At 41.5% G+C, this 5,829-nt stretch overlaps 1 non-coding gene across 1 annotated transcript; it reads left to right on the forward strand.

The window, feature by feature from the left end:
• Positions 1-5,553: 5,553 nt before the first annotated feature.
• trnag-gcc lies at positions 5,554-5,624 on the forward strand. Its single transcript has one exon. It is a non-coding gene; the product is annotated as a tRNA-Gly (tRNA).
• Positions 5,625-5,829: the final 205 nt, after the last annotated feature.

Below are 5,829 nucleotides of genomic sequence, written 5' to 3' on the forward strand. Positions count from 1 at the left end.
AATAACACTCGTTTCCAGGCTTTAATGGGAACATTGGATATGCTGAAGGTTGAACTGGACCAACCTCAAATGTTTTTGCGAGTTTTACCAGACTTACAGTTTTAAACAAATGGAGCTGGACTGAATGACATTTATAAATGAAAGTCCTAATGGTGACTTTGGAGTGATTCAGTTTCCTGTTTGCTGTTTTTACAGGGACAGTAAGGCTCAGGAATTGGATCACTTTAATTAAATCAGAACATCACTTTCAAAAAAATCTAATATATCACGTTAGCTTAAACATTTCCCCCCACAACTAATCGGCAGATCAGGTGTCAAGATGGCGCCACTACACGCAACACAATTCTCAATTCAGCTTCATTTGCACTGGAAACAAGTGAACTTCTCACCTCACCTGTCAGATATTTTGTCTGTCAGTTTCAAATGGATCCCTGTTGGTTTCATCAGCTTAATCAGGTCCAACTTGGATCACAGGTCATACGTCAGACGTGGATGCTTCACAAAGCAGCACATTTTTTCCTGAACATGCTTCTCAAACTCTTCGTATTTATCCATGAAAAGTTTACCGATCCTTCATACATTTGTCAACGTCCTGATTTTATTGTTGGAACAGCACAGTGCGGCTACAAACATGTCGAAAGCAAGTCTGGAAACAACAAAAGCACATCATGCCACGATCCCATAAACGCCCAGACGTACCTCAGTCGGAAAAGGCTTCCCATCAGTTACTGTTCACTGCTGCGGGTGTGCGCTTAGTGCTAACCGGATTAGCATCTGAACGATAGCCTGTCGCTGCTCGCACGGCTGCTGCTCACTGCTGTGGATGTGTGCTTCGTGCGACTGGTTTAGCTGTTGAGTGGGTCCGTTGCTCTTCTTTTACCAATAACTTTGTGCAGGCCAAATGAAATGATGATGATCGTATTGACTGCAAACGTACCGCAGAGTCCGAGCAATAAGATCAGACAGCTTTAGCCAAACTGTGAATCATTTTCTTAAAGAAACATGTAATCAAACATGAAGAAGATCTTAATAGAAAGATAATGACAATCAAAAACAATGTGAAAATATAGAGTGAAAAGAGAGACGGATGCTAGAGGCGCCTCTGCCACTGATTAGCATCCGGTTTATACTTCTGAGATGTTTTCTTCTGTTTCCATGCAGTGTGGGATTGTCATAAAATGTTAATCCTCCATATTCTTCCTATAAATTATATCTCCATCTTTGTTACTGAGCATGCACGTCTGGTGTTTGTGCACCGCGCTTCCCACAGATTACCTGTCAATCAAACAGTGTGGGCGCTAATGTGTCATGTTGTTTTGTTTTGTTTTTTTTACAGAGTTTCTGTTATTGAAGTTTGAGGTTCTTTTCTCTGTGCATTTCCTGTGTTCTCATTTCACTTACTCTTTTCTCACATTGAACAGCATAGGTGTAACCAATGACAAAATGTGCTGCTCCCAGGAAGTCAAGTCGTTGAGCCATCGTGCACACTAAGCCCTGCTGCTGACACACCTGAATGGAATGCAGCCATTATCAGAGTCATTAGTTACACCTTTCATTGTACAGGTCATGTTTCCTGTGAATAAAATGTAGTCCAAACAAACCAGAGGTGTCAAACATGTCAAACATTTCTCTGTATGCAAATGTGACAAGTAATTCATTTAATCTAATATGACTGTTGTTTGCACATATTAAAATCATTATTTTCTGTAGAGTAGCAATAGATAGATAGATAGATAGATAGATCGATAGATGCTTTCTTGATCCAGAGGGAAATTCAAGAATTAAACCCCAGAATGCTCCTGTTGGCTCTTTTTAGCTTTGATTATTGTTGATTACAGTGAGTCCAGTGCTTGTAGTAAGCACCTTAAGAAAACATTAACTAAGTCTGCATGATCATTGATTATAGGTCGCTAATCATTATCCAGAGCACAACTGCCAAGAGGGTTTGGCAGGGAGGCTTTCAGCTGTGCACATAATGCAGATATTCAGACAAATTATTAAATTCATGCCATGCATTTTGATTTTAACGGCAGTTGCAGTGAAGTTTTACGATTTCACTTAACCGACTGGTCGCAGCTGAACCACAAACCCCCGTGCAAAACCTCTGATGCACTTTCAAAAGTCAAGCGTCATCAATTGAAAACAAAGCAAACGTTTCACGAGTTCTCCTTGTGTTTTGTAAGAATACAAATGTTTTGATTTGACAGCAGCATGAGAAGGCCCCGAGCCTTGACTGAGGATCAGGCTGCACTTTGACTGAGAGTGATGTCCTTTTTAACAGACAGATGCAGTAGGTCTATGCAAGACAAAATGTTACTGTCACATGTCAATCTCTGTCACTGTGGCTCCGGCTGTCTGCTCACAGCAGCAGCAGCAGCACAGTAAACACTTCCTGAAAGAGTTTCATTACTGACACTGAAAACTTCAAGAACAAGTCAGATCTCTTAAAAGGACAGCTGAGTGTTTTCCCAGCAAAAGGTAACACTTCAGACTGGAAGTCTTGAATCTCTGGAAATAATTTCTTTAAACCCAAAGTCAGGGTGTGAAGTAGTTAGTAGGTAATCATTATCCAGCATTTTAAACCTTTAAGTCCCAATCTGCACAGGGTCAAACATTTACCAGTTTACCCTCCAATCTAAATAGCCCAGACTGTTCATTCTACTATCAGAGAGACAAGGCAGATAATATTTAAATCCTGTGGTATTTTTATGAAGCTGTCTGCTCAGTCCTTTTATGAGGTGTTTATTATTTCCTCAATACAAAATTTTTCAAGGTTGAGCTCATGTAAGCAACAGCAGTATTCTTTGCAATAATAAACCCACTTTTTTGCAAACACAACCATATCACACTTTCTACAGCATCATAAATGATGGGTTCATCACAATTTACACTTCCAGACACATGATGTTTAATATTTTATTGCATTCGATTAACACCAGATGTGTCACTTTGTAATTGCACACCTGAACTTTAGCCGCAGCTGCTAAAACCTTTTAAATGCTGTGAGGTTAATTTTAACTTGTGCTCTGCTGTAGTTCAACAGAGTCAGAGCTCCAGGTTGTAAGCATGTTGGATTTTGTCAACCATTTTTTTAAATAGAAGTTCAAACACAAATGCTTTCAACAGGTTACTGAAATGATTTATTGCAGTGCACAAGATTCAAACTGCTCTGAGCTATTAGACTCATGAACTCTTAGGGTACAAAGGCCATAAGAATGAAACACTTAATGCTGGTTCAAAGGTCGTCCGGTTCACGTCTTCACAGCACAGTTTGGATGCTATGAGGGCCATTGTTTCAGCAGTCCTTGCTTGCTCTTCTGCTGGCCAGATTTGGCTGCTAGCTGCACATGCTGCGCTCTAATACAAGATGAAACAGTGAAAATAGCGCTGACAAATGCTTCAAACTGGACCATTAAGTTGCTTTCCAGTGCCAAAAACAAGTGAGCTCTAATGAAGTGACAGAGGAAAATAAACTTCTTTTTGTTTTGTTTTGTTAATGGGGAGCATTGGACTTGAAATCCAATGGGGACTTCCCTGCAGGTTCAAATCACACTCACAGCAATGCTCAAACAATCTACATTTTCCTGACAAAAGTCCGCTTGTGGCTGTAGCTGAGTGAGGTCCCTCAGGAGTAAAAGTACCCTGATACTGATATCCTGCCATAAAAACTGCTATAAGGTCACAGTAAATCTACTGCACTTGCACTGCACTACTTTAATGGAGGAAGCGCTTCATGAGTTTGACTTTCATTCAAACAAACACTCACACACTGATGCCCACAGAGCTGCTGTGCAAAGTGCTGGACTGCCAACAACACTCAGACATGCGGACAGAGTAGACGATCCTCTCTACCTGCTGATCCCCAGCCAGCAAATGTATGAACATACAAAATGTCTGAATATGGTCTGTAATTCATTTCCAACTTTTTTTTCAACCATGAAGTCAATCTTTTGTCCCCTCAACCGCAGAGGAGGTAAATAAGAAAACACTCATTTGTAGCGCTTGTTATCATTCATATGAGTCATTTTTGGAGCAGTCACACACACTATCAACGCAAAAGTATTGGGACACACCTCTTTAGTGCTGAATTCAGGTGTGGTGTGGGTTTGGGCTCGGCCCCTGACTTCCAGTGGCAACAGTTTGTTGAAGGCCCTTTTCTATTCCAGCATGACTGTGCCCCAGTGCACAAAGCAAAGCTCCATAAAGACATGGTTGGATGAGTTTGGTGTGGAAGAACTTGACTGGCCCACACAGAGCCCTGACCTCAACCCCATCCAACACCTTTGGGATGAACTGGAACGGAGATTGTGAGCCAGGCCTTTAGGTCCAACATCAGTGTGTGACCTCACAAATGCTCTACTGCATGAATGGGCACAAATTCCCACAGAAACACTCCAACATGTTGTGGAAAGCCTTCACAGAAGAGTGGAAGCTGTTAGAGCTGCAAAGCTGTCTGTGTGTTTACAATGAGACGTCATTACAGTCCTTGTTGGTGTGATGGTCAGGTGGCCCAATACTTTTGTCTATATAGTGAACCATTTAGCTATCTTTGTAATTCCTTATTGTACAATATTTTACATGATAACAATATGGCTCTAATTAATGAGAGAACACAAAGAGCAATTTGAGGGTATGAATCAATCGTTTGTGTGCACAAATTAAAAGAGTTTACCTTTTGTTTCCTTGCATGGCTGTGCAGAATGTCACTCATTTACCTTCATTTCCTGTCTTTCTCTTACACTCTACTTTCCCTCTCTCTGTCATCCCCAGCTACTCCTCTATGTACATCATGTTAGCTCAGTTGTCCATCTTTCTTCCTCCTCCATCTTTCCCTGTCCCCCAGTCTCTCCCCCTCTTGTTCTCCCCCCTTCCCCACCTCCCCCATCTTGCCTCTTTCTCTCCCCTTTCTTCATTTGGCTGAAGCTAAATGTCTTGTGTGAGATAACATCACAGTAGGAAATTCCGCCTGTGTTGCCAGACTGCTCAGTTTTCTCCCCAGGGCTGGCAACAATGTGCGTCCTTCATAAGTGCCTCTGCAGCGCTCAGGATCTCCACTCATCCCCTGTGAGCCTGGTCAAAAGACCCGACGGCGAAACCCAACGCTGCGCTCCAAGCTCCACGCCAGACACTCAGCAGCTAGCCAGCGGGATTACTGCAAAGACACTGAAAAGTCCACCTTACAGTCTCCCAACCCCCAGTATGTGTAGACAGCATTAGCATAACTTGTTATTCTGTGCTTACAGATTTGTGTCTCTGTTTGCTGTGCAGTCCAAATTCTCAGTGACCTTTCCAAAAAAAAAAAAAAAAAGGCAAAATAAACTTAATACAGTTGAGACTTGACAGACTTGAGTTGGTTAGTTCAGAGGTATTATGGCAACTTGTAAGATGTCTTTTGTGCAAAACTACAACTTTTTATATCATGGATAAAACAGTTGACATATAAAGTGGTGATTGCTGTTACACTTTTCTTATTTCATTCTTTTAACTGTTAATTTTATCAAAGAACAATTTATTTTTCACCACCCATTAAGCCTTACAGTTAAGCCTTTGTAAGCATTGGTGGTTCAGTGGTAGAATTCTCGCCTGCCACGCGGGAGGCCCGGGTTCGATTCCTGGCCAATGCATCTGTTTAGGTGAATTTTGCTAGTGTGGGACAATAAAGGAGATCTTATCTTATTCAATTTCCCTGAGGGAGTCATCCTGCAGGAATAAATAAAGTGAAGTATAAGTCTTGAAGTTGGTCCAACTGACAACAAGTATGTTACTTCTTTTTCAGGTAGTCCTGGACCAGTGATGTCTCAGTGACGTGTTGAATCTATGAAATGGCAC

This window comes from Scatophagus argus, chromosome 13 (genome assembly GCF_020382885.2).
Source record: "Scatophagus argus isolate fScaArg1 chromosome 13, fScaArg1.pri, whole genome shotgun sequence".
Classification (NCBI taxonomy): domain Eukaryota; kingdom Metazoa; phylum Chordata; class Actinopteri; family Scatophagidae; genus Scatophagus; species Scatophagus argus.